The sequence below is a fragment of the Ursus arctos genome, unplaced genomic scaffold, assembly GCF_023065955.2.
Source record: "Ursus arctos isolate Adak ecotype North America unplaced genomic scaffold, UrsArc2.0 scaffold_3, whole genome shotgun sequence".
NCBI classification, from domain to species: domain Eukaryota; kingdom Metazoa; phylum Chordata; class Mammalia; order Carnivora; family Ursidae; genus Ursus; species Ursus arctos.
In genome coordinates this window covers 49884129-49912055 of record NW_026622985.1, presented here as the reverse complement: position 1 = coordinate 49912055, position 27927 = coordinate 49884129, and the positions used below count along the sequence as shown (strand labels likewise).

The 27927-nt window shown below is 39.8% G+C and overlaps 1 pseudogene; it reads left to right on the top strand.

The window, feature by feature from the left end:
• The first annotated feature begins 334 nt into the window (after window positions 1–334).
• Window positions 335–27703, top strand: LOC113266867 (non-histone chromosomal protein HMG-14-like; annotated as a pseudogene).
• The last annotated feature ends 224 nt before the right edge of the window (window positions 27704–27927 follow it).

The window sequence follows — 27927 nt, the reverse complement described above, 5'->3', positions numbered from 1 at the left end:
CAGGTTAGATCACACGTGGCAACTACTTTATGGATCTGATGACTTCGCATTTATATTTAATTTTTATCAGTTTAGTAAGTACAGTAATTTTAAATAACGAAATGTGAAATGTTAGCAAATGGGATCTAGAATGAAGATCTGGAAGTATCAAAACTTCTACATTTGGAACTTCAAAAGGACACAGAGACCAAATGCGAGTTATCTTCTAATACAGAGTCAATGTAATCACGTAAAGATGATTCTGACAGCGGCTGAGATCTTATCGACATCTGGAAGACAAAGAAGCCATAACAAAACCAGTGGCGTCTCCAGATCTTTTTCCCCATGGGCGACAATGGAGGAAAAGCCCATCCTAGTAAAGAAAAGGAGATGCCTCATCGTCAAGAGAAAGCCAAGATGCGTGGCGGTAGAAGAACAGGACACTCGGTTTGCGTAACACATGAGACCGGAACATCACTCAGAACTCTCTCAAAGACGTATGTAGTGGGGCGCCTGGGTGGCACAGCGGTTAAGTGTCTGCCTTCGGCTCAGGGCGTGATCCCGGCGTTATGGGATCGAGCCCCACATCAGGCTCCTCCGCTATGAGCCTGCTTCTTCCTCTCCCACTCCCCCTGCTTGTGTTCCCTCTCTCGCTGGCTGTCTCTATCTCTGTCGAATAAATAAATAAAATCTTAAAAAAAAAAAAAAAAAGACGTATTTAGTAACATGAGCTGAGCTTCCCAGCACATACGTTATCCTAGGGAAAAAAAAGGTTTTCAGGCCATGAAGAGATAAACATTTGATTCAAGTTCTCAAATACAGATCTTAAACACTGACAATGCCGTCACTGTGCTGGACACCGACTTCAAGTGCTATGGGAAGGCAAGGAGCAAAGAGAGAAAAAGTACAGGAATTGGTGGGGACGATGGGGAATGAAATCACGAATATCTTTAATCTACCTTGCGATGTACCAAAAATTGAAGTTGGGCGACTTTTTTTTTTTTTTAATAGTCAAAAGAAAATAAACTGAATTCTAAACTTCTTTTAAAGTGCCAGCGTTCAGGGGTGTCTTCTTTGAGGCTACACATACAAGGAGGCAGGAGAAAATGCCCATAAATTTGAAAAAACTATGTGTCCCTCATACATTTCAAGTTGACATCTTAAATTAATCATAAGTGAAAATAGTTGTAAAGGAGGTAATATTGACATTTTAAAATACAACTTTACATCACTCTTTTCAATGAATTCAATGGGACATAAACGCCATAGTGATTTTACACCCGCCATCATCCACTGAAAAAGAGATTCAACCAAGGCTTCTCAAATAGTTGCAAATTTTATATGATTCCTTTGTCTCATAGAAATTGTTTCCATTCCTGTTTTCTCACACAATTTTATCTGACTACAATAAGTCTTTAATATTTGAAAGCACTCTATTGATTATGTTATCATACTTCTCTGCAACCACAAAAAAAGGCATATAAATTGAATTTTTTAACTTAAAAATATCCTGTTATCATGTGGTCCTAAGTATTAAAAAACATTCTTCTGGGTAGAGTTTTTTTTCTTAAGTATTGGTAGTACACAATTTAACAAAACAATACGCATATTTCAAAAATATTTGATAAATATTATTAAATACAAAAATAAAATTTTATTAGAAATTCATCTCCTTATGAGATGGGGGAATAACTATGGAGTCTTACTTAGAGGAGGCTTCTTCCACACACAAATAAATTGTTCCTTTGTGTAGCACTCTGGGAGCTTTTAAACCCTGGGGCTACTGGAGAGCACTATAATGATGTCTCTAACTTTGAGGTGTAATGTCATCTCAGTGTAGAATACTGAGCTTTCCACTGTTCAGCACAATTCCTAGCACCTAACAGGTGTGCAATGAATGTTCATTTTTTTTATCTCATTTCTCATCCTTCCAGCCTGCAACCTTGCTGGGGCAACCACTAGCCCAACAAATCAAGCCACCCCAATACCAAGATCTTCATTTCAATAGGGATCTTCCCCGATAAACGGGTGTAAACAGAACCTTTCCTTGATGTCACCACATCCTCTTCATAGCAGGAAACAAAGATTTTTAAAAACAGGTTTATACATGTACATGCACATTTAATCAAATGGTTTAATGTATGCATATAAATCTCTAAACCCAATGTTATTGAAAAATTAAGAATTCTATGTAAGGGCATTTAAATGGTGACATTTATTTCAAAAATACACTAACTGAAAAAGCTCTATTTCTTTTCCAATAGTAAATGCTTACAGTATGTCAAGCAAATGGAAACTGCACTTGGATACACAATACCTGGAACATTTGAGTCATTTTAAAAAACACAGATGGTATTTTAGAAGGAGCCTACCTTTCTATTAGCATAAGTAGGCTGTGGTTTTTTCAAACGTAATGACTTCTGTTTCGACCCCCTGCCTGAGTGTACCGCCTACTACTGAACAGTCTGAATCTACACTTCCCCACTGGTCTCCCCTACTCTTGTCCCGCGGGGAAACATACTCCCCAGCAGGTACTTTTTATTTTAACAGATAAAAAAATATTAATGGCTCGTTATCTTTTTTTAACCATAGATTACTTTTCACTATTATTATTTTTTTTTTGACTAGGATATTTCTGCTTCTCTACTGAAGAAGTGTGCCAAGTATGTAAAACCTCTCTAAAAAATAATAAAATCGTGTTTCAAAATAAAGATTTTAGGAGAACTTCTTTGTAAAAAGCAAACCATTGCATTTTAAATGTCTTTTTTGTTAGCAAGCCCTAATAGAGCAACTCAACAGTAATTGCTATTTTATAATCTCCTGAGTATTGAACTATTTATTATGCAAATTAATACTCTTTGGATTACGCACCCGCCTAGCCACTGAGTTCTTTTTTGTTTACATATTTTACTTTTGCAGCTTTTGCCAGTCAGTGTTAAGAGGCATCTTGATATTTACCAATTCCAGGCATAAACAGATTTCTGCCAGACACGTAGCAGCTACACTTCATGGCTTTGTTTTTAAATTAAAGAAAGACATATGGAAGATTTGCAAAATTGGAGGAAACAATTTTTTGGTAACAGCTAGAAGTTCTCTTCAGCAGATTTTAGTCTCATCACTGCTCCAGAGCCCTGGAACCAGAGTATGACTCCACAATCCACAGCAGAACGTGGTAGTTTAAGATGAATTAGGTCGAACCACGCAAAATTGTCATTTTGACCCAATTTTTGTGGGTCAAAAAAGGTCAGATATTGTAATTTTGTATGGTTCAACCGAACAGTTGCTGCAAATAGGTTCTTTCCTCAGACAAAGTTCCACAAGATTGACCTCCTCAGGAAATTGTCCTAGAGATGCCCCCCAGGAGCTATTTCTCAAATTTGGTAAAATTTCATAATACATTATTTATTTAATTTCAATATATTCTACCAAATCATTTCATGAAAGGCAGACTTGATGAACATGTGTTCTGCTCTTAGAGCAGATGCCTGTTAAATCCTTCATGGCCCTTCTTCTCCCAGGAGGAACTGGACCCATCCTAGTCCCAGAAGACTCAATGGGGGGTAAAGGACGCCCATCCTGGGCCACAGTTTGAGGGAGTCAACAAGGAAAAATGGTCTGAACATACAAAAATATACTGACCATCTTAAAGATTGGTTCATGATTGCCACACTGCCCCAAAATCATTCCACCTTGCATTTGTACGCATACATGCACGAGGTAAGCAGGATATATTATTTTTTCCATTTTACAGATTAGGAAACTAAAGCTCCAAGATAGCAAGCAAGCAACTCAGGGTCACCAATGAGGCAGTGGCATATCTAAATCAGAACTCTGTTCTGTCTCATGGCTGATTTCATTGGGAGATAATATTTGGACACTCGGGGTACTAGGCAGAATGTCCCTCCAACTTCTTCCCCCAGTACGCCTCTCCTTCCCTCCTCTCTTTAGTGCCCTGCCCACATGCTAATGCTGTGAGAGGACTTGGTGTGGTGGGCTGGAGGTGACTTCACAAAGAGTCAAGCATTTCTCTGCTTCTGTGATGAGTCAAGGGATAAAAAAGGCAAAACACGTATTCCTTCGGAGAGAAAAGAGGGTGAGACAGAAAGTAATTTCATAGATTTCATGAGAGCAGGCATCTAGAATCTTTGGGTCAGTGTGGGGCAAGAAGAAAGAGAAGGAAAGACACGACGTCTTTGGCAGAGAGAGCTGTATGCTTATTTCTGGGCTTTATTTTCACCATAACAACATGAGTTGCGCATGCCCTGTGGACAAAGCCCAGAGAGACAAAGGAAATCTCTCTCTCACACACACACACACACTCTCTCTCTCTCATTGACCTTAAGAAATGTACAATCTAGATAAGCTTGGACAAACAAATGGAAAAAAAATGCATGGCAGAGAAACATACGAGTGTTAATATGGATGCTCAAATGCTTGGAATGATAGATGTCATAAGAGATCAGCTATAAAAACCTTGAGTAGAAATTGGCCCTCAAAAAGCTAGGAATTCTAAAGAGATGCTTAAAATTTCATATGATTGCCCAACAGTGGAGCAGAATAAGATCAATACAGCGCAGTTCTCTCTGAGAAAAAGTGCTTACCTGTTGAGGTGCCAAGTGGCCTGGATATACCTAGCAACACTTGACTTTAAGCTCTATTCATCTAGTTCCACCATAACCTAAGAGTCAATAAAAATAACTTGCATTTGTGTCGTTAACTTTCTTCCCCAGACTCACAGAAAAACATATGAGAAAATGGTAGAATGTGTTTAAAAATAAAGTCCATGCTTTCTATCCCCCCCCAAAAAAATATGCTGAGGCAAATATTTCCACCCCAAAGTAACTATTTATTTTTGCAATGTGTGTAAAATGTTCGTCATATGTCATAGTTAATCAAATCAATTTCAAACCAGTTAAACCTAAAGGCAAAATTCACCTGTCACAATGTGTAACTTTCTGTACATATAATCATTTTCCTTAGAATACTCATTTATCCTGGTGCACCTGGGTGGCTCTGTCGTTAAGCATCTGCCTTCGGCTCAGGGCGTGATCCTGGCGTTATGGGATCGAGCCCCACATCAGGCTCCTCTGCTATGAGCCTGCTTCTTCCTCTCCCACTCCCCCTGCTTGTGTTCCCTCTCTCGCTGGCTGTCTCTCTCTCTCTCTCTCTGTCAAATAAATAAATAAATAAAATCTTTAAAAAAAAAAAATACTCACTTATCCTGAATCCTCTGTCCCTGTGTCCCTGAATTTTTGTGCTCTGTCAGTTTGTGGAGCTGCGTATATAGGAATGTGGACCCTGAAACAGAGTCGTACAGAAAAGCAAGATGGGAAACCTCAAGGTATGTAAGAAATTTGTTTAGAAGATGGTCTTGTCCTGCCTATAAAAACTCAGAAATCAAGGCTACCAAAGCCTGCAGAGAAAGCCTCCCTTAATCTTTCCAGACTGATGTCTGAGTAGGCACAGACAGAGTAAATGGGGGGGGGGGGGGGAGGATAATGGATACCCAACCTGGGCCCCAGTTTGAGGGAATCAACAAGGAGAACTGGTCTGAACATACAAAAATATATTGACCATCTTAAAGATTGGTCCAAGGACTTCGTGTGGATCTACTTTTTGTAACCTGGTACGCAAATATGAGGAAATATGGATATTCAAATATTCTAACCAAACTTAGACCAACTTCAGGGCTTGAAAAACAGAGAATAAACAATAACTGAAAATATTTAATATGTATAAAACAACTGGAAATATATTTATGCTTTAAATATTTTTAAATGACTCAGGTGTCACTTCTGATTTTCAATGTGCGTGTCACCGACACCATTCCTGGCCAGAGTATTTGGGGTACTCTAAATCAGAGATGAAGCCATAAATCAGTATTCATCCTGACAGATTTGACACAAAGGCCACAAGAAGACCAAACTTAGATTTTATCTCACTTTTAAGTCCTTTTCTCTCCTCAGTCACTAGAGCTTTGCAACATGACTTTATAGGCACCTATTTCTTTGTGTATATTTTTACCCAGGCACACATATCATTGTATTTTCCTTAGTCATATCTATCTCCTATCCTAGTGTATTAGTGTCCTAGGACTGCCAGACAAAGTACCACAAACAGAGTGGCTTAAAATAACAGAGATTATTGTGTCACAGTTCTTGAGACCAGAAGTCTGAAATCAGGTTGTCGGCAGGGCTGTGCTCCTCTCAACCCTGCAGGGGCATCCTGCCTTGCCTCCTCCAGGCTTCTGGGGCTTTGCTGGTGATCTTTGGCACCCCTGGCTTGTTAGATGCATCACTCCAATCCTCTCTTTACACAGCGTTCTCCCTGTGTGTGTGTATCTCCGTCCAAATTTCTCCTTTTCGTAATGACAAGCCATGTTGTATTAGAACCCACAGTAATGACCTCATCGTAACCTGGTTAAGTCTGCAAAGACTCTATTTACAAATGAAGTCATGTTCTGATGTACTGGGGTTAGGACTTCAGCACATCTTTTTGGGGATACACAACTCAATTCATAACACCTGGAATCAATTGCTTCACTTGAGAAGTAACTAATAACCCACTGTGCCAGATATCGGAAAAATTAGAAATAAGCAGTTAGATGGCAGAGTTAATGTAACTGACCCTTGAATACCATGGGTTTAAACTGAATAGGTCCACTTATACACGGATTTTTTTTTTTTACCACTGTAAATGTATTTTCTCTTCCTTAAGATTTTCTTAACATTTTCTTTTCTCTAACTCACTTTATTATAATAATACAGTATATAATGCATGTAATATATAAAACATGTATGTTAATCAACTGTTAATGTTATTAGGAAATCTTTCTGGTCAACAGTAGGCTATTAGTAGTAAAGTTTTGGGGGGTCAAATTTAAACTACATGGGGGTCAGCACCCCAAACAACCATGCTATTCAAGGGTCAACTATATCTTCATTTTTAATTCCTGAGTATAGTAAGTAGCACAAAGCTGGTGTATTAGAGAAGTTTATCGATTGCGTTAAGGATGGGTAAAGGAAGGAATGAATAATTCTAATGTTGAGATCCTAAACTCAAACCCCACAGGATGCCTCCCCCTTCCTGAGTTTGGCACCAGTTTTCAAACAGGTCAATGCACAAAAGTGCTGAAGAAACAGGGAGAAATCAGTGTTCTGGTTCCTTGGTTGTGTGACTTCTGTCAAAAGGTAGAGGCACCAGTGGTGACCACCCCACAGCACCCCCTCGTCATAGCTACACATCGTATCATAGGCTTACGGTAAGCCCAGCATGGTGCCGAGTACCTACTATTTATTATCTCATTGTATCCTCACAATAATTCTAGGTAGGAGGAAATATTTATTTTATAATTACAATTATAATTATTCGCCGCCTTCTGATGAAGAAACTAAGGCCCCACACCTCACTGTTGGTAAGCGATAGAGTGAGAATATAAACACAGGTCTGACAGCCCCGGGGTTGAACTTGCAAGGCTCAGTCAAGGCCCTTGTCAAGGAAGCTGCCATAGCTGGTGAAAGGCTTTGTGGAAACTCCAAGGCAGGAATCTGGGGTGGCAGCAACTACATTCTTTGAAGCAGAAACCCTGCCCCTCTTGCTTAGCCCATTGGCACAGTGACTTGAACTGACCTGTTGTCATTTTTGCCTCCAGCTCAGGCCTCAAAACTTCCTCTTTAAATCTTCATCCACCAGGGGCGCCTGGGTGGCGCAGTCGTTAAGCATCTGCCTTCGGCTCAGGGCGTGATCCTGGCGTGATGGGATCGAGCCCCACATCGGGCTCCTCTGCTGGGAGCCTGCTTCTTCCTCTCCCACTCCCCCTGCCTGTGTTCCCTCTCTCGCTGGCTGTCTCTATCTCTTCAAATAAATAAAAATAAAATCTTTAAAAAAAAAAAAAATCTTCATCCACCAGCAGGTCAATGGTCTGTGAACATCCTGATCTAATTTTGTAGGTGACCTAAGCCCTGCCAGAGGTGGCAGGCTGGAGACACTAGCTCCTGTCTTCTTCCCCTTAGTCACCGTGTAACTTGGGAACTACTACCAACTGTTAGAACCTCACCGTGTCATTCAACTAGAGAGTGGTTCTGATGAAAGGGGCATGTCCAGTTCCACCTTCTCCTTCAAAAAAGAGGAAACCAAGATTTTGAGCGTTATGTAGCCAGACTGAGGTTGGCAGTACCAGGACTGGAATGTAAGTACCCTGAATATCTTGCCAATTCCCCCCAAAAAATGAAATGCCAAGACGACTCATCTAACTTGAGGCACAAGCAGAATCAGAGGAGATAGTATTTGCTGCATCAGGCCTGCACGCTTCCCCATCAATGAATCAATCGATATCTTTTGATCGCCTATTTGTAGAGTGCACTTTGTCAGATGTTGTAGAGGATGCCAACATCAATTAGACATTTCCATCCCTGGAAACTGACTCTCCAATTATAATCCTGGGCTGGAGTCTGGAGCAGGTCCCAGGATTCAATAAGATCCATCATCATAGTCCATATAATCCAGAATCCTTTCAGAGGACTGGCCTAAACTAGGCCACCCAGTGTGTGTCTTTGTGTTTACCCGAGTCCGGGGTTTGTGCCGGCAATGAAAAAAGCACAGGCTTTAGAGTTGGGACTGGGTATGATTTCAAAGAACCTTCACTTGCCTGACATAAGTTATTCACCTGAGAGTCATCTCTGAAAGTGAGAAAATAAATATCAACCATGCAACATGGTAGGGGCCCTGAGTGAGATAATGATGCAGAAGGCCTGGCATTTAGGAGGCATTCACTAAAGGGCACCTGCAGGATCATTACTGTTATTTGCAACAGTGCCCAAATTGCATCATAGGCCCAGATCTGAAACATACAGGTCTTCGAAGGCCATCAGAAGAAAAGGGAAATCCTCAGGCTTGCAGAGGATTGAATTCAGACTAGTGGCTGTCTCTACGGCTGCCAGGAGCAAGGAGCAAAAACCGTTTCCTTCTGTGTTCACGGCAGAGAGAACAATTTCGTGGCATCACAATTTGGTGGCAAGTTGTATTAGGAGGGATCTGCCACCTCAAGGCTGGGAAACAGACCTCCTTGCCTCTAGGCTGGGTCCAGCTGTCATTACATGCTGTGACCAGTGCCAGTCTCCCTACAAGGAGGGGTGCCTGCTAGGCTCAGTAGGCAGAGCACGTGACTCGTGAGTTTGAGCCCCGTGGTGGGTCTAGAGCTTACTTTAAAAAAAAAAAAAAAAAAAGGATCATGGAAATATTTGAGATTCAGAGATAAAGAGCATCCTAGTTCAATTGTTGGGATGTGTCATTGTAATGGTTAATTTTATGTGTCAATTTGATGGGACCAGATATTTGGTTAAACATTATTTCTCTATGTATTTCTGATGGTGCTTCTGGATGAAGTTAACACTTGAATCACAGTCTAAGTGGAGCAGATTGCCCTCCCCAGTGTCAGTGGGCTTCATCCAATTCTTTGGAGCACTGAATAGAACAAAGGACTGAGAAAGAAAGAATTCTTTCTCTTGCTTGACTATCTTTGAGTTAGGACATTAGTCTTCTGCCTTTGGACTCAGATATGGACTAGAATTAATCACACTATCAGCTCTCCTGGATCTCCAGCTTACCAACTTGGCACTTTTCAGCCTCCATAATCACACGACCCAATTCCTTACAGTAAATCTTTCTCTCTTTCCCTCATCTCCCTCTAACTGTTCTGCCTCTCTGGAGATTTCAGACTGATAGTCACCTGTGAAAAATAGTAGAAACCATATCCCAGGAAACAAACAATAGGTGGACCTGCCTGTCAGGCAGAGAAGGGGAAAGGGTATTCGTAGTGAGCAATTACGCACCATGTGGCAGAGAAAATGGATATAAATGACACAGGCTAGCCAGAAGAAAGAGACCTGCCAGTAAGGGTGACTAAGGACTACAGCCAGATAACAAGGGTGGATGAAGGACCCACTTCTGGTAGAACTTGGAGAAAAGGCTGAACAGCTGTTTTTCTTGAAACCTGGGGAGATCTTGACTAGAGGTAGAATTTGGGCTGAATCCCTCCATAAATTTCCTTCTCCTACCAAGATGGGTCTATCTGACTATTCAGAAGTCCAGAGGAACTTCTAGAAATTAGACCTAGGTGGAATTTAATACAAGCAAAAGAAGGAAACACTCATATAAATAACAATCTAGGGCTCAAATTATTATTACTGGCCATGATTCTTCTATGTTTATAAATGATTATGTACATTGCTCAAACCACATAAATGTTCAGCTTTACTATTTTTTAAGATATGCTGTTTATGTCTTATGCTTCACTTTTAGGGATTGCTCGTAGAGGAAGAGAACTTATACTGAATTAGTTTCCCTCGTGGAGAGGCAGGGTTAGCATTCCCCTTGGGTCTTCTAGAATTTGCATAGAATGACAAGGCTGAGGATAAGAAATACCCTTGGCATAGCAATTTTCAAGTTCTACTTGTAGGACAGTAGGGTTGTATTTTAAATTTTTCTAATAGACTAGCTCTCCTAACCACCTTTGTCCATTATTCTATTCATGCAATCCATCATCAATGAATATATGAATATTTATGTGTAGCTCTAATATGTATAGCACTTTAGCAGGCAATCCCCTTAAAGACCACTGCAGTGCTCTGTGAACAAATTTCAGTGGGTTCTCATGACCCTCTTCCAGGCCAACTTTTAACCTGATTAATTGGAATTATAATATCACCTGGCAAGCAATAGTGGGGAAACAAAATATAAGACAGATTAACAAGAGAGTGAGTTAGAGACGCAAGTAAGAGCCAGAATCCCAACTGCTGCAACCAAGTGATGTTTGCAGACCTGGCTCAGTCGAGAGGAGAGTCAAGAAGGGAGGAGTACAGTGAACTCAGCCTTGATATTGATTGGCCATTCCAGGGAGTTCTCACAAGTTTCTATGTGAATGTACATTTACAGACTTAACCTTGCCACAACCAAATCCTAAGATTTATGCTTCCTAACATTTTATGTACTTTTATTATGCTTCTCACAATTATGTTTTGTCAAGAGTTGCATGAGGACACCGCAAAGAGGTTCTACATGTACCCTCTGGTCCCACCTTCCCTCTCCAATGCTGAAGAACAAGACAGAAGTCCAAGTGACTGAATTAGGGCATGCTCAGTAAAGAGAGAGGTCTAACCAATTATTCTCCTTCCCATCCAAGGTCAGAACTGATTAAGAGATAAATAAGGGATTCTGGCACATGAAGATCAAATAGCTTCACGCCTGGTCAAGCTCTGGAGAACAATGCTTAGACATGTGAGCACTGTTGGATTCTTGGAACACAGTCTAGAATTTAGCGAAACTCACCACCAGGTACTGGGGTAGGAGCAGATGGCTTTGCTGTACTACAGAGAACACCTGAATGTACCCAGCCTACAGAGGGAAGGATTCAAAAAAGGTCTTAACAGGGATGGGAAGACATGGGCTTCCTCCTCCTCTATCGCTCGCCAGTCCCGCGTGTCCTGGTTCGCCATACTTCCTTCCCTTGAGAGGTGGAAGTGAAAGGCTGAAGAGAGGCAGGGAGCGTGTCTCTAAACTAGCAGTTCTCCAAGTGTGATGCGAACACCAGCAACATCAGCAGCATCTGGGAACCTGAGAAACGCAAGTTCTGAGGCCAGTATAGAGGCCCAGCAATGTGTGTTTACAGGCTTTCCTGTCGTTCTGATGCTCACGAAGGTTTGAGGACCACTGCTCCATAGCGTAATTCTCAACACGGAACCACCTGAGGCATTTTTTAAAAAGATCTATTTATGGGGGGGGGGGGTGAGAGAGCAGGGGAGGGAAGGGCAGAGGAAGAAAGAGACTCTTAAGCAGACTCTGAGCTGAGTGCGGAGACCGACACAAGGCTTGATCTCACGTCCTTGAGATCACGACCTGAGCTGAATCCAAGAGTCAGATGCCCAACCCACAGAGCCACCCAGGCACCCCTGAGGCATTTTGTAAACATCAGGCTGCCCAAGCCTTCCTCCAGACCACATAAACCGGAGTCTCAGGTGGGGCCAGGTGTCAGTATTTTTAATACCATTGGTGGTGACTGAATATGAGGGCTTTGTGTGCATAGCAGATGTTTAAAACTAACTCTTTTGTGGACACATTTGTGAGTTTAGGGAGACCTCCACCCACCCACCCACCCACCCACATTGCTCGGGATCTCCCTCCCGTAGTTTCCTGGAATGGTAGCTCTCAACTCAGGGCAATTTTGTCCCCCAGGGAATATTTGGCAATGTCTAGAGGCAGTTTTGACTGACACGACTAGGAAAGGGCATGTAACTGGCTTTAATGGGAAGAAGCCAGGGATGCCAGTAATACCCACAAGGCACAGGAAACTCCTCACAAGAAAAAATTACTCATACACAATGTCAATAGTGCTAAGGTTGAAAAGCCCTGCTCAGGGGCATATATTTCTGAACCTACAATATAGTTGTATATACCAAGGTTTTTATGTAATAAAACTGTATTTTAGAACAATTTATAAAACCCTCTCCTATAAATCAGACTAATTTTTCTCCTCCCCATTTCAGGTGAATGAGAGAGATTATGGATTCTTGATCAACATTTCTTCAAGTTATTTCCTTTATGATTCCATTTCAGTATAGATGTCTACGTTACAGGCTGACAAAGGCCATCTGCCATGATAGTTTTCTGAGAACACTTGGCACAGTATCATATAGACAGCCCTTGATGGATGCTATTTGATGATGACTGAATTAGCTTCTCCTAGTTGGGAAATGCAACTTTTTAAATCCAAGTGCCACCTTATCTTCTCTCAGTATAATTTCAAAAGCATTTTATTATGTGCAACCTTTGTATCCTACGGTTCCGTAGCTCTACAGCTAAGATTTCGTGCCATATGTCTGGAATTCCAAAGCAACTCTCTGCCAAGTATGTTCAGGTGCCCAGTGTGCCAGGCCGCCTGTAGCATACCTTTCTCCTCTCTTTCATTTAACATCTTCCACAGGATACTGATGCGTTTCCTGCTAACTATATCCTACTTAGGGTTGCCACATAGAATACAGGGCTCCCAGTTTGAAATCTGAATATCGGATGAACAAGTAATGTATAAATATATCCCAAATATTTCCTGGGACATACTTAACACTAAAAAAAGTATTTGTTGTTACCCGATATTCAAATTTCATGGACATTTCGTGACTTTCCTCTTTGAGGAAATTTAAATCTTTTTCAGTCTACTAGATAATTTTCTGTTGGAATGAGGGTTGAGAGTTTTACAGTTTACCTGTAAACTGTAGTCACAGTATTTGCTAAAATATTAGTATCTTCTATACATATTAGAAAATACACTGCAGTCATAGTATTTGCTAAAATATTAGTATCTTCTATACATGTTAGAAAATACACACTTGCTCTGAGCCCCCTAAGTGACTTTCCCTCCTCCTCCCACCTTCTCTTGAGTCAGCAACGAAAGGGTTAACATCTGGCCCTGGACTGGGGTCTCCAAGACACGGCTCCAGGTACCTCCATGACATCCGTTCTGAATGGTCAGTGCCTGGACACACGGCTATTAAATATTTTTAATATCACCCCAAAGTACGACTCTGATTTTAAACCACACAAATGATTCCCCAAAGAATCCACACACAGATATAATTACATCCTGTGCATATATTTTAATAAACACAGTTTAAAAGTCAAGTATGCTTTCATCTCATTTTCCAATCATGTCTTCTCCCATCTTTCTCCTTCCTAAGTAAACAGTGACGGTGCCTCCTTTTCTGAGGTTGCTTTTGCTACCATAACAATTCTCCAGCTTTCCCAAGGGATTAGCCATGGTGCGATTTACTTTTCAAGAAGGGCCCATTTATCTTCCCCCTGACAAATTTCAACACATGCACAGCTCTAGCATGAACATCTCTGCAGATTAATCCCTCACCCTTCTCAAAGAGAAGAATTATTCTTAAACAATCTATTTCAATACGGAGTTCCTGGTGTGAAGTTAATTTCCACCAACCTTGTGAGCATGTTACCCAAACACCATCTCTGTTATTCACTGAGAACAACAGAAGCCCTCTGCCTTGTAGTTTCTCAACCTTATTGTTTAAATGTAAACAGGAAAGAAAGACAGGCCAATGCATGCTTTTTTTTAAAAAAAATCAGTGATTTCTCCAAGCTCTGGGAAGGCTTTCTGTGTGCAACAGTCTGTGGTCATTAACTATCAATAAATATTTATCCAGGATCTACTCTCCAAGCACTACGTATGTACAACACGTTACGAACGGTGATATTTGACATGTACGTGTGATTGGACATTATGCGGTTTTGATAAAAAGCTATGCAAAATCAGCTATGTGTTCAGATCAGTCTGCTGACAACCCAGAGAGATACTAGTGCTTTACAAAACATATGCATATTTTGCTGTAAAAAGAAAATAATACCTGATTAGATTATGAGGAACAGCTAAAAACTATTTAGTAGGGCAAGTACAGAGTAATACACCCTGGAAAAATTACCAGCTCTAACACATACATAACAGGGAAAAGCAAGTATGGACAAATAAAGCAGACAGAGAGCTAGGGGACAGCCACAAGCTGAATGTGAATCAGCAATTCAGGGCTATTGTGATACAAGTCAATATGATACCAGCACAAATCAATAGGAGTAGAGTCGGCAAGGCTCAGACATAATTCTTCTTCTCTCCTCCCCATTAGTCAGAGGGAGGAAAGCATCCTGGTTTGGACAGCACACTCGAAAATCTGTGAGGAACCCAAAAGCATTCAAAAAGAGAAAGACGACTAGGTAATGGGATGGAAAAGGAGCCCAAGCAGAAAAGGTGACAAAACACTTTCAAAAAGTGGCTCCAGGGTGACCTGAAAGCTGTTTCTAAGATGCTTCAGGTTTTGGGAGCCCTGGCCTGTGACTCTGATGATGGAGGTTCCAATAAGAAAAAAAAAATCATTCTAAAATGAACTTCAGGGACATTTCTGCTAGACATGGACATAAGGGAACTCTGCCTGCCCACCAGGACAATAAGACCACAAAGGTGTTGTCCTGAGACAAAGATTCCCAAGTGCTTAGAGCCTAATTTTGTAAGCACTTTTTTTTTTAAAAGATTTTATTTATTTATTCGATAGAGATAGAGACAGCCAGCGAGAGAGGGAACACAAGCAGGGGGAGTGGGAGAGGAAGAAGCAGGCTCCCAGCAGAGGAGCCTGATGTGGGGCTCGATCCCATAACGCCAGGATCACGCCCTGAGCCGAAGGCAGACGCCTAACCGCTGTGCCACCCAGGTGCCCCTGTAAGCACTTTTTACTGCAATCTTCATGAGTTAATCCCTCACGTGAAGGTTGGGTGGAACCTCACAGTCACGTTCACCTATATCACAATTACACAGAGACTGCAAGACTCAGACATCTGTACGTTCCATGAACATTTTATTATAAAATGCCTGGAGTCCAAGTGCCACAAGGGCCGGCTGGGAAAAGCAGCAATATACTATACAGCTACTTCTCCATGTACTTACTTACTATGTACTTACTTACACGCATCACTTACTATGAAAGCAGGCCATGCCCCTCTCTCAGGAACACCTACAGACACAAATTCCGTTTCCTTTTCTGACTCAGGCACACAGCCATACAAAAATTGCATAAGAGCGAGACACAGTCTAACTACTTTCTAGATCATTCTAGATTGTTGCAAATTTACTGATCAAGAAAATCATGTGGGATAAATATTGACGTGTGGGATGCACATTTTTTGTTATTGGATAATAGAAAAATTACACTCATTAATTTGACTAATTTTCTGGCTACTTTTTTTTAACCTTCAATTTTACAGTTTGATGGATATAAAGACCACAGTGAATTGGGTAATAAAGGGGTGGTCTTTTATGATGTGGCTACAGTTTTCCTCTTCCAAAGTCCCTTGTAAGGAATTATTTTTTTAAGATTTTTTTAAATATTTTTTTAATTTTTATTTTTAAGTAATCTCTACATACAATGCAGGGCTCAAACTCAGAATTTCAATATCAGGACTCACGTGCTCTACCAACTGAGCCAGCCAGGCACCGCCGTAAGGAATTTTCTTAATCTTAAAGATAGCACTTTTCTCCTTAATTTCACTTTTCACTCTTTCCTGAAATTTCCTTACTTCTACATTTCTTTTTTTTTTTTTTTTAAGATTTATTTATTTTTAGAGAGAGGGAGAGCGCACGTGCCTGTGAGTGGGGGGAAGGGCAGAGGGAGAGTAGAGAGAGAATCTCAGCAGACCCTCCCACTGCGCACGAAGCCTGACGTGGGGCTCGATCTCAGGACCCATGAGATCATGACCTGAGCTGACACCAAGAGTCAGACGCTTGGGGCCCCTGGGTGCCTCAGTTGGCTCAGTCGGTTAAGAGTCTGCCTTCAGCTCAAGTCATGATCTCAGGGTCCTGGGGTCAGGCTCCCTACTCAGCAGGGAGTCTGCCTCTCCCTCTGCCCCTCCCCCTGCTCATGCTCGAGCGCGCGCGTGCGCGCGCTCTCTCTCTCTCTCAAATAAATAAATAAATAAAATCTTTTGAAAAAAGGAGAGTCAGATGCTTAACTGACTGACCCACCCAAGCACCTCACTTTTCACATTTCTATTATGCTCACCTGAATATTAAAATACTCACAGAAGGAAGGGTCAGGCTCTGTGGTCTGGATTATATTTTTAAGAGAAGGAAGGTTACTTTGGTAGAGAAGATTATATTGCTAATTATGCACATAACTGCTTGCTAAGACGTCTTAGCATGAACATATTGCCTCATATTAAAAGTTCTTTTGCACTTAAGTATTGTTCCTAGTAGTGAATGAAATAATTGTCCATATTTCTTAAACTGTAGCTGCATTAATGTTTCAGCACATACCTGTTCGGCTATTTTGCCACCCCAGCCCTGTTCTTGCTGTGATCTCACTCATCCTCACAAGATGGTCCAAGTCAACCATTCCTTTCCAACCCACCGCTCCGTGGGATATAGAACAATGGAGTGTGAAGAGGCAGAGGAGTGAGAAATGTCCCGTTCTTCTCCAATTTATATTCCTACTCTTGTCTTCCTGAGACTTCCTAAGGAAGCATCCTGGCAACTCCCATAAGCCAGCTACTCAGGAATCTCAAAGAAGACTCCGAATTAAAACCAGCAACTGTGGGCATAGTGGCTGTATATTGGGAGCAAATATGGAATGCTTATCATGATCAGGCATTGTAGTACACACTCCATGGGGATGGAAAGACAAACCAGAAGCAGATTTTACATGGAAAACCCAAATTCTTGGGATTCCGCAATATTGATTTTTGAAATTAGCTTTTTCAACCAAATTTTTTATAGACTAAGTCTTGAGATAGCTCAAATTCTCTTTACACATTTTCTCCTTTTTTTTTTAAGAGGTGGGGGAGGGGCAGAGAGAGAGGGAGAGAGAATCTTAAGCAGACTCTGTGTCCAGTGCAGAATCTAACACAGGGCTGGTTCTCACAACCCTGAGATCCGAACCCGAGCCAAAATCAAGAGTTGGGCACTCAACCAAAGGAGCCACCCAGGTGCCCCTTAACACAGAGATGTTCATATATCCCAAGTTCAAGATCTACGTAAATAAAAAATATTTAGAAAACACTACGAGGAAATGATACTACGTGATCTTCTGATAGGTGGAAATATTGTTTAGGTAGAATCATAGCGTGCAATTGTATTGACTGGGAGAGAGATTTACTTTTTCACCAGCCTTCACCACAGAGAATCTTAATTCAGGATGCGTGTAGCCAGCAGTCAGGCTCAGGCATCAGGACTTTCACCTGAAAAACAGGAAGGGCAGCTTAACACACTTTTGCATCGATGTATAAAAATTGCCAGAGAGGCGTCTTGGTACATCTGTGGTCTTGTATCTTATGGCAAAGTGGCTGGTTATGGGGACAGACACTTACTACTACAACTAACTGAGTTACGGTGTCTTGGGTCAGGGACTCAAATATGACTTCTCATATTGCAACACTTTTATTTATTGTTGCATTTTGTCTTACTCTGTGTCACTGGTATGTACTTTAAAAGTCAGGTACAAAATCACATTTTGGGGCTCAGTTTCCCTAAATACCCTTTGTTACACCTGCTTTGGAAAACACTTTTCAACACTGAAGATCAAAGTTCTGGTGAACAATTTAAAACATTTTGATTGTCAGGAAATAAAATCACATGTTGTGAGTAGGCAGCCAATTCTCGGTTGTGTAACTCTGGATTTATCACTCTACATGTGTCTCACACATTGGCAGAGTCTTAAAATTCGAGCCTGGTATTCTGTATGCACAAAATGGAAAGAATATGCCCTCCAAGCGAGTGAGAAGAATCAGTGGTACTTCCTAAAGGCAATGCTCTAAACAGATATTTCAAGTTCTAAACAGATACTTCAATTTCGCAATCCCAATACAAATCCCTTTCCCTGTTTTCTGGTGGTTCTAATATCAGCTCCCTACTTAAAACCACTTCTCCAGAAGCCAATTTATCTAATCACCATATATGTTTCCTATTGGTGCCGTGACAAAGTACCAAAATCCTAGTGGCTTCAAACAGTAAAATTTATTATCTTAGAGTTGTGCAAGTCAGAAGACTGAAATAAGTGTTATGGGGCCAAACTCAGGGTGTGAGGAATGCTGCCTTCTTTCTGGAGGCTCTGGGGAAGAATTCATTTTCTTATCTCTTCCAGTGAAAGGCTGCCTGCATTCCTTGATTTATGAACTCTTCTTCCACCTTCAAAGCTGATCACTTCAGCCTCTTCATTTAAATGGTGTTGCTCCAAATGTATTCCTATTTGCCTCTTCCAGGGAGCACGGACCAGCTCAGCCTGGATTCCTTTCAACTTTATTATCAGTCCAAGTTGGTTTTGTTTTTCTCTGTAATAGTACACTAGTATGGATTCTGGACCCAAACTCATAGGTGAACTGGCTTTAAGGATCAATCCACAAAGGAGAATTTAAAAAAAAAAATTTTTTTTTTTAAATTAGCTCTTTGCCCAGAGCTAAGGTCAACATGGACAAGTTATCTGCACACTCTCACCTTTGGGGGTGGGGAGCAGTTCCAGGTCACTCTCTGAGCATCTTTTTCATGTCCCTTCTTTACCCGTCTCCAAACAAACTCCCACACTATTCCAGCTGCAACTTTGCTTCCTGTCCCCCTGCAGATGTAACCCACATTCTAGGGTTTCCATGCTTGCTTAGCTCTGCATTCTCACTTCTCCTTGTTTCTGGTCTTTCAAGAATTTCCCTTATGTTCCAATGGGGTTCAGTCGTGCATTTATAATATTTAAGAATTTTATTCAGCATTCTTGAAAGCTCTGTATTGGGAAAATTTCTCTAAATATGTAGCCCACCTTAAATAGACCCTGTTAAAGTTAAACTTTGAAGAATGGGTCTTTGGACTTTAAAAATCTCCTAATATGTTGAAAAGCACAGTAGGTATTTTTAAAAATAAGATACCCATAATTGTATAAAACAATTCTATCATTAAAGTCATAAAGTTAAGCAGAATTACCTAAATCAGTAAGTTATGTTTCTCTGTTTTTAACTCTAAGAAGGCCATAGAGATGGAGAGAGAAAACACTCAAATAATTACAAAGCCACTCAACAAGGGATTGAGTTCTAAACTGTTCAATAGATAAATTGATCCTAAGATAAGCTTGTTTTAGATAATAGAGTTGTTGCTGAATTGACACAGAGCTATTCTGTTCAAAGGTCTCTGTTACCCCTCTTTCTATATTAACTTTTATCTTAGTTTTTTTTTTAATTTGTACAGTTAAGCTGGGTTGAATGACATGTGGGCATAGCTCAGCTTTCTACTGAATAAAATGCATCATTCTCTTCATCAAATATAATAGATACTTGGGAAACCCCACAAGGAGATGATTAATAAAACAATTGGATTGAAATATTCTCCTTTTCTTTGGTTTATATATCTGACAATTACTGCCTAATAATATTTCAAACAAATTAGCTAACTTCTATAATATTTAATTTGATGATAGCATTGTTAGAAATCTATGATTGCCATCAACAGAGACGTATTAACTTTCTCAATAACCAGCACCATAAAACAACTGGCCAAGTACCTAAGCTATTCAATGATTCTGGCTCCTTCATTTTGAAATTGCATTTGAATACTCAATGTTGAAAGATGATTGACCACAAGAGACACTGAAATCTAAAAATACATAATGCAATTGATTCATAAAGCCAAGGTTGCTAATTGGGTAATGCTGTGCCTGCCCATGAATTGGCCATCATAAATTTGACTAAGGTACCTTAGGATATTACATGGGTTCTTTCACCCATAAAGTATATTTCATTAAATTGGACATTGCCTGGTACATTATGTATATTATAGATTAAACAAAACTATTATACCACCACAAAACTGTTTCTTGAGTCACTTAACCAGCCAGCACAAAATCCGTGGACACAAAACAAGAGTCATTACAATAGGAAATAAAAAACTAATTAAAATGCCATGGTTGTGTGCCAAAAATTTTTTTCCTAATGGCAATATTAGAGACCTAATATAATTTTCTCTTATTTGTTTCAAAAGATTTAAAAAAATAATTTCCCTCTTACCTACTCTGGCATAAATTGACAAATCATTTGTCAGTAACATGCACAAATTATGTACTAGTTTAACAGGATATTCTGTTCTCTCTGTTCATTCATTAAATATTGGTTTGTACACTACCTTATTCTTTTTGTGCCAAAGGAAACGATGCACCAACAGCCTATGAACGGGTCACAGATACAGCATTTCCACGTTACCAAGTTACTTCTATAGTTAGTGACTGATGAAAACTATATGTACCTCCTAAGAAGGAACACTATTCTTGGGATGCAAGTAATTCAATGTAAACACCAAGAACAGGCAACATAAACCCAGTATACGATAAGATCCAGGAGGGGAAGCTAAGAATGCTTCCTTGGCCACCCTCCGTGGAGCGCCATATCCACAGTGGACATGCAAGGCATAGAATGCTAACATATTATGTAATGTTTAGTTAGTACAGAAGAACTGGTTCTGTAAAGCTCACCACGTGCAAGCACATCAGTGTGCGTACCCACGCAAGTACACTCACACTCACACACACACACCTATGCCCCTCTTGAAAAGGAAATACGATTAGACCCAGATATTTAGAAAACCTACTCCCTGCCTCAGTTTCAGCTAACCTTCCCTAACTAAACCAAGACTGAGGAACATCTCAGCCATTTCCCAAAAAAGTCAACATCCCACATCCATCTTTAAAAAGTGAATTCTCCTAACAACAAATTCCATTAAAACAATCTCAATGCCACAGAAATCTTCATGTGAAAAAAGATGAACAGAATCCATGTTCTAGTGAGCAAGATTTCTTACTGCCTCCCATGGCAGCATACCTGTGGCAGCTGTGTATTTTACTTCCCTGGCTTTTTATTTGGGGAGGGGTACACAGTGATGACCAGAACCACAGGTCTAGGGACAAATCGAAGACATGTTATTTCTTCCTCACGGAAGACCTAGTCATGAAAGATTTGAGAATAGTGTTGTGAGAATCTACTTTGAAAATGAAAGAATGTTTATTGAATCTTCAATATAATAATTGTGCTTTTTTCTACCAGCTCCTCAACGGTGAGGAGTGAGTACCTCTTAAATTCAACGCTTGTGTCCAAATGACTCATGAGTCTAGAGACAAGAATATCAGTATCTTAAGAACCACTTTTTGAAAGTCTCCCTGAGGCTACCCAAGTGTATTAATAGCCAAGACATGTGCTGGGATACTGTCAAATGAGAATTTAAGGTGAAAAGGACCCTATTTATCTTACCTGAAAAATGATTTTAGAAGACTAGTATTTAGCTCCGTTTATTGACTTTTTGAACTTTCTAACAGCTGGTAGACTTCTTGTGCCTAGTTTTGCAATCTTCTGCTCTTTCTTCCAACCTTCTAAACACTATATTTTTATAAGATTATTATTTCTCTGAGCCAAGATTGGAAAATGTTTTATCGAGAAGCATTTTCAGTTGCCTACAACTTGGTGAAAAGATACTTACTCTTGTTCCTGAAATTGTGCACTGTTACGGTATTTGGAGAAATATTGATTAATATGAGCATATTTTAAGACTGCTTATGGTTCGCCAGTCAACTTTTAACCTTTCTGTAGCCTGCAGCTTCCTAGCAAGATGCACTAAAGAGTGATTTTTGTGACTACTTCTTCATCTTTCCTCCACCTTTTCTTTTTTCAATCTTTTCTAAATTTTTTCACTTGGGAAAAAACTTCACACTTTATGCTTAGAGGCCCAAAGCAATTTGAAACAACCACCACCAGAAGCACAAAAAAAAAAAAAAAAAACACAGAAAAATGACAAGAAGTATGGGTAGACAGAAATGTATTCCAAGCATTCCAGGCACACTTACTTTCTCGTGGTTAACAAATACACAAGGGAACAATATATGTGTAAGTCAGGATATAGAGAAGGGTCATTCCTACCTATAAAATCCCTGGAAATCCCAATCGCTCTTATTGCCATTCATCACGTGACTTCATTCTTATAATTCCCAAAGAATTTTAATTTCTACCACTAAAAAAATACGTTGTACAAAATACATTTGCAAGAACAAAATGGACAAGTGGGGAATGATGTATGGACATTGATCTTGTAATTTTAAACACTGTAATCAGTGTACTGATTACACTATCTGTCATTGACTACTAAGTTACTCACGTCACTCTGTATCAGGGAATTCAGATCCTTCCCAAACACAAAAGGGCCTAGAAAAATAATGCACCCTTATTCTTTATCTTTCTATACGCTATCTCAACAATCTCTCTTGAGAAGCTGTTTCTCGAGTTACCCTTTGCTGTACAACAAATTACCACAAAACTCGGTGGACTGCTTTAATCAAACAACAACTCCTGTGCTGATTTTGCCAGGCTCACTCATGTGGCCAAGCCGGCTAGAAGATGAGAGAGATGGGAAGACCTAAGGTAACTTTGCTCCCAAGTCTGATACTCAGAGACAAGAATATCGGTAGAGACAAGTTACCTGGGGAGCCTCAGTTCACCAAACGGCTTCCCATCTTTCAATAAGCAAGTCTGTTCCTGTGGAGGTCTCAGGGTAGCATTCCAGGAATGCAAGGCAGACACTGCAAATCCTTTCAAGAACACACAATGTCACTTCTGGCACATTCTGCCAGTCAAATAAATCACAAGATCAGCCCAGATTCAAGGTGTAGAGAAAAAGACTCCATTTCTGGAAGGAAGGAACAGCAAAGTTATACTGCAAAGGGGGAGGAGGAATTTGTGGTCATTAAACAATCTAGTGCCCTTGTTCAAAAGCCCAACTTCCCCGTTGATAGGGCAGGTGGACATCTAATCCCAGACACTGGACCATGTCCAGTGTCTCCGCGTGTCAAGCATTTGAAAAACACGCTGTACAATACTATAAATATTAAATATTCCACATAATTTTCAAGTAGAGTAATCTAGAACTATGATGAATAATTTTCTCCCGCTCAAACCAAGAACTTGATGTCATAAGCCTCATGCTTCATGCTTCAATCCAATATCTCCTGTTGTGTGTCTAATAAGAAAATTCAGTGACTCAGAATTCAGCTCACCGTAGGCCTACTCGACTGCCATTTCTAAACTGAACAGTGTTTTAAACGCTCTTTTGAACAAGTACTATATGCCAAGAGATATGAGATAGGCCTATATGAGATAGGCTTTGGATGGCAAAAATTGGCAAGGGCATACTGAAATGGTAGAGATTTGCCCCAGGTAATTTGAGAGAATAGAGGAAAGGGATCTCATCCACCTTAACCTGGAAAGCAACAGAAATAATGATTTGACCACCATAAAGATACATGTCTGTTATCACCCTTTGTACTATATTTTTCACACGTCAGATTATGTCTACAGAAACTACAAGAAAAGCATAATTTTTTTTCAAAGCCGTGTAAACAGAGACGGTTGGGTAAAATTCAGATCCACTTTATGTTAAATTCCAGTAACAGCATCTACATCATACACCCTAGTAAGCTTTCACTAGCTATGCCTTGATGTATGTAAAGATAGATAAATAACATAATTAATAGTATTTATTCTAATTCAAAGATCTCCATTAACTGCACTATAAATAATACTGGTTATTAATACTGTAAGTACTTTTTAATTTTATCTCATTATAGCAAATACCTACAAAACGCAGCTTCCTGTCCCTTTCCTTCTCAGTAAAGATTACAGAGAGGGTCATTTCGTACACATATGCATATGCGTTTGTGCACCGAAAGTGGGAGATTTCTTTCAATTTTAAACATTTCCCTTGGACAATGATCAATTTTTTTGTGAGTGGTATTTTATCTTTTAATTTATTTTAACTGCTTGAAATGGACCAGCTGCAGAGTGGGAAGTGTGTTGACATTTATCTGAAGTCTTATCTTTATTAAATCCCTTGTATTATTGCACTACATAAACAACTTAATAAACAGCAAATACTTATCTAACCAGAGTCAGGAAGTCTATTGAGCCAGCCAATTTACTCTTAATTTTCTGGAAAAGATAAAACCTCCTGTATCAGTTGAGTCACTGGGGAAATTAAGTCTTCAGTTATCAAATCTGTTACCAAATCCGAAGCACCCCCATGAGTACTTGGAGGGCTTTTGATTCTTTCTTTTCTATAGACACCCAATGGAACCGTTTGGTGACCTTTCTACTCATTCTACTTCACAAATGTAAACAGTCAGGAAGGTTTCTTTTTCTACCCTCCCCCAGTATCCCAATAACTTTCAGTTGCCCTTTGCCATACTTGGTATTAGCAAGAGATTATTGTTTTTTCTTCAAATATGCACATCCACATTCATCATGAAGAACAAGATAGGGTCTTACCAAAATGAAGTCAAATGTAAGTCTTATAATGTTCTTTGTGATCTGTACTGTCCAATATGGTAGCCACTGGCCACATTAAAATTTAGATTACTTTAAAATTGAGATTAATTAAAATTAAATTCTGTTCCTCTGTCACACTAGCCATATCTCAAGTGCTTAGTAGCTGTATGTGGCTAGTGGCTACCTGATTGGGCATCGTCGAGATAGGACATTTCCTTCACTGAAGCAAGTTCTATGGGACAATGCTAGTCTAAATAACAGAAAAAATGACCAATAAGTAGTCTAGTCTGAACACCTCCCTTTTTTTATCCTAGGGCTATTACTTCCAATCATATTTTAAGGTACTTTTTATTGCATATTTTTTAAATGCAAAAAAAGTATACTGAAGACTCTGTCCCATTTCTCAATTACAGTTCCCTTCATCCCCTATGGGAACCACTATACTGAACGTGATGAGCATCTCTCCCACCCATTCTTAAAATATATTTTTCCTAAATTATAGTAGCATTTTGAAATTTTATATTAATAACAATTTGATTAAAATTTTTCACTAACATTCGAATTGAGAAATTAATGCATGTTAATAGTTTGTCAAGTATTCTATCACAAGTAGGTCTCAGATCATTTTGTATTCCACTGCATGGATATACCTTGTTTATTCAGGCATATTTGACCTTATCTTTATTTTTTAAATACTTCCCTTCTCAGAAATAGCCATTGACGTGGTTAAGTGATCAGGGTAGAAAAAGATAACAGAATAAAACTTATATTTCATTTGACAAGTATACCTCTTACTCCTCACAGCCAAAGTCCCACCACCAAATAAAGGCCTGGGTAATCAGGCGCTATTAAACATAAAAGCTTCTATGCTTCTCTTCCCCAGATACTGTTTATTTAAAAGACAGCAAACAATTGCAGAGATTAAAGGTCTAAGATAATGAAACTTCCCAGTGAAAAGAAAGAAAAATGTTATCTTCATAGTTTCAAGTAATGCTTATTACACTCACCTTTTGCTCTACCAGAGGACAGGAGTATGATCTCTGTCATGTGGTGAAAGATGCTTGCATGAACCGCTGATGGCAGGCTTAAGGAGTAATCGTCCTGTAATCAGTACGATCCAACTCACCTTCCTGAGGAGCAACAACATAAAAAACCAAGTATTTATCATTAATATTCAAATTAGTCATTTGAGTTCTTATCGAATCCGGGTTAGACTGCCTCCTCCCTATGACATGCAAATGCCAGATTTCTTAGTTTGAGGATGGAAGTGGTATTTCTGGTTGTCTCTAAGACAGAGCTGGAGAATATATTAAACCCACCTCAGGTACTGTTCACCTCTTCATGTTCTGTCTCCAGGATTTGGCAGCCATATTGAAGACAGGCCAGCCTTACAATCAGAAGCTGTGTTTTGAGTTATTATATGGCAAGTACTTTGTATGTCATATTTTATTTAAGCCTAATAAAAACCCACAGAAGAATGCATATTTTTTAAAGATTTTATTTATTTTGAGAGAAAGAGTGAGAGAGACTCACCACTGAGCAGGGAGCCTGATATGGGGCTCAATCCCAGGACCCCAGGATCATGACCTGAGCCAAAGGCAGACACTTAACCGACTGAGCCACCCATGTATATTCTTCTCTCCAGTGATAAAAACAAAGCTCAGAGAAATTAAGAAATGAGCAAAGATTGTGCAGGTAGGAAATAACAGACCTTAAATTCATGACATCTGTCTGAAGTTAAAGTTCTTTAAACACCAATTTTTCAATAGTTACTAGATTATATATTTAATTAAATAATTCAGAAGAACTAGATTCCAGGCCATTTTGACAAAATTAGCTATGTGTACCTGGCAACAATAATAATGACCACAACTCTTTCTAACCTTTTATTACACAAAACAATTCTATCACCTAGAGCGTCCATTGTCTCACCTATACTTGTATATTGGAAGATTAAATTAGATGATCAGTTAAGGTGTCTTCCAAGGCTAAAATTGTGTGGATCTAAATGAAAAAAAAAAAATCATTAACTAGTGTTGAATAAGATACATTTGTTACAATAAGGCTTCCACCAAAGAGAGCTAGAAAAAACAAATCCCTATTTATAAGGATCCCATAATCCAAAAATAAATAACAATAGTCACAAATACAAAAGATGAAATAGAGGGATAAACAAATATGGCATACCTTTTAAATCTAGTGAATGTGAAAAGTTCAAATAAAAATAAATACTGGAAAATGTGTTTCATAATTCAACTTTCAGTTATACATTGACACAGCCTTTTTTTAAACAAAAGAGACTGTAAGCTCCATGAGAGCAAGAGATATTTCCTTTGGTTTGCTCCTTACCATTGCACACCTAGAATTGTGATTCACAGCAAATGATCGCTCAATAAACATGCTGACCGGACAAATGAATGAATGAACAGGCATTATTAAATAAACTGGAGGGCAAAGGGCGAGGTAGCAGGAAGAGCAGCAGCCTCCAGGCAGTCCAGCTTCACCGAGGCTCCGGGCACCAGGCATCTGGCACGTGCCCTCCCCAGTGCCCACAGGCCCAGGAGGAAGGTCAGCGCAGCCAAAGGGGCCGTGACGGAGGAACTCAAGACGTTGGCAAAGTTGTCAGCTAAACCTGCTCCTCCAAAAGTGGAAAAGAAACCAAAAATGGCAGCAGGAAAGGTTAAATCTTCAGACAAAAGAGTGAAACAAAAGGGAAGAAGAGAGCAAAGGGAAAACAGATGAAGTGTCTAGCCAAGAAACTCAAGGTCAAGCTGCAGAAAAAGGAGGAAGTAAAAAGAAGAGTCCAGCCCCTGACAAAGCTGCAGAGAAAGAAGCCAGATCTGATTAATATCACCTATCAGGTCTTATCAGTGCTGTCTCCCTTCCTGAACAATCCAGAGGAATATTGTTACCAATTATTTTGCAAGCGGGTGTTTTTCAGTGGAAACACTTTTAATAAGGAGGACATCTAACCTCATCCTATTTTTTAAGTGTAAGCGCTTTTATTAAGAGGCAAATCATTTGCCTGCTGTTTATGTTTTGGTACAACCAGAAAACAGTGAGATACTGAAT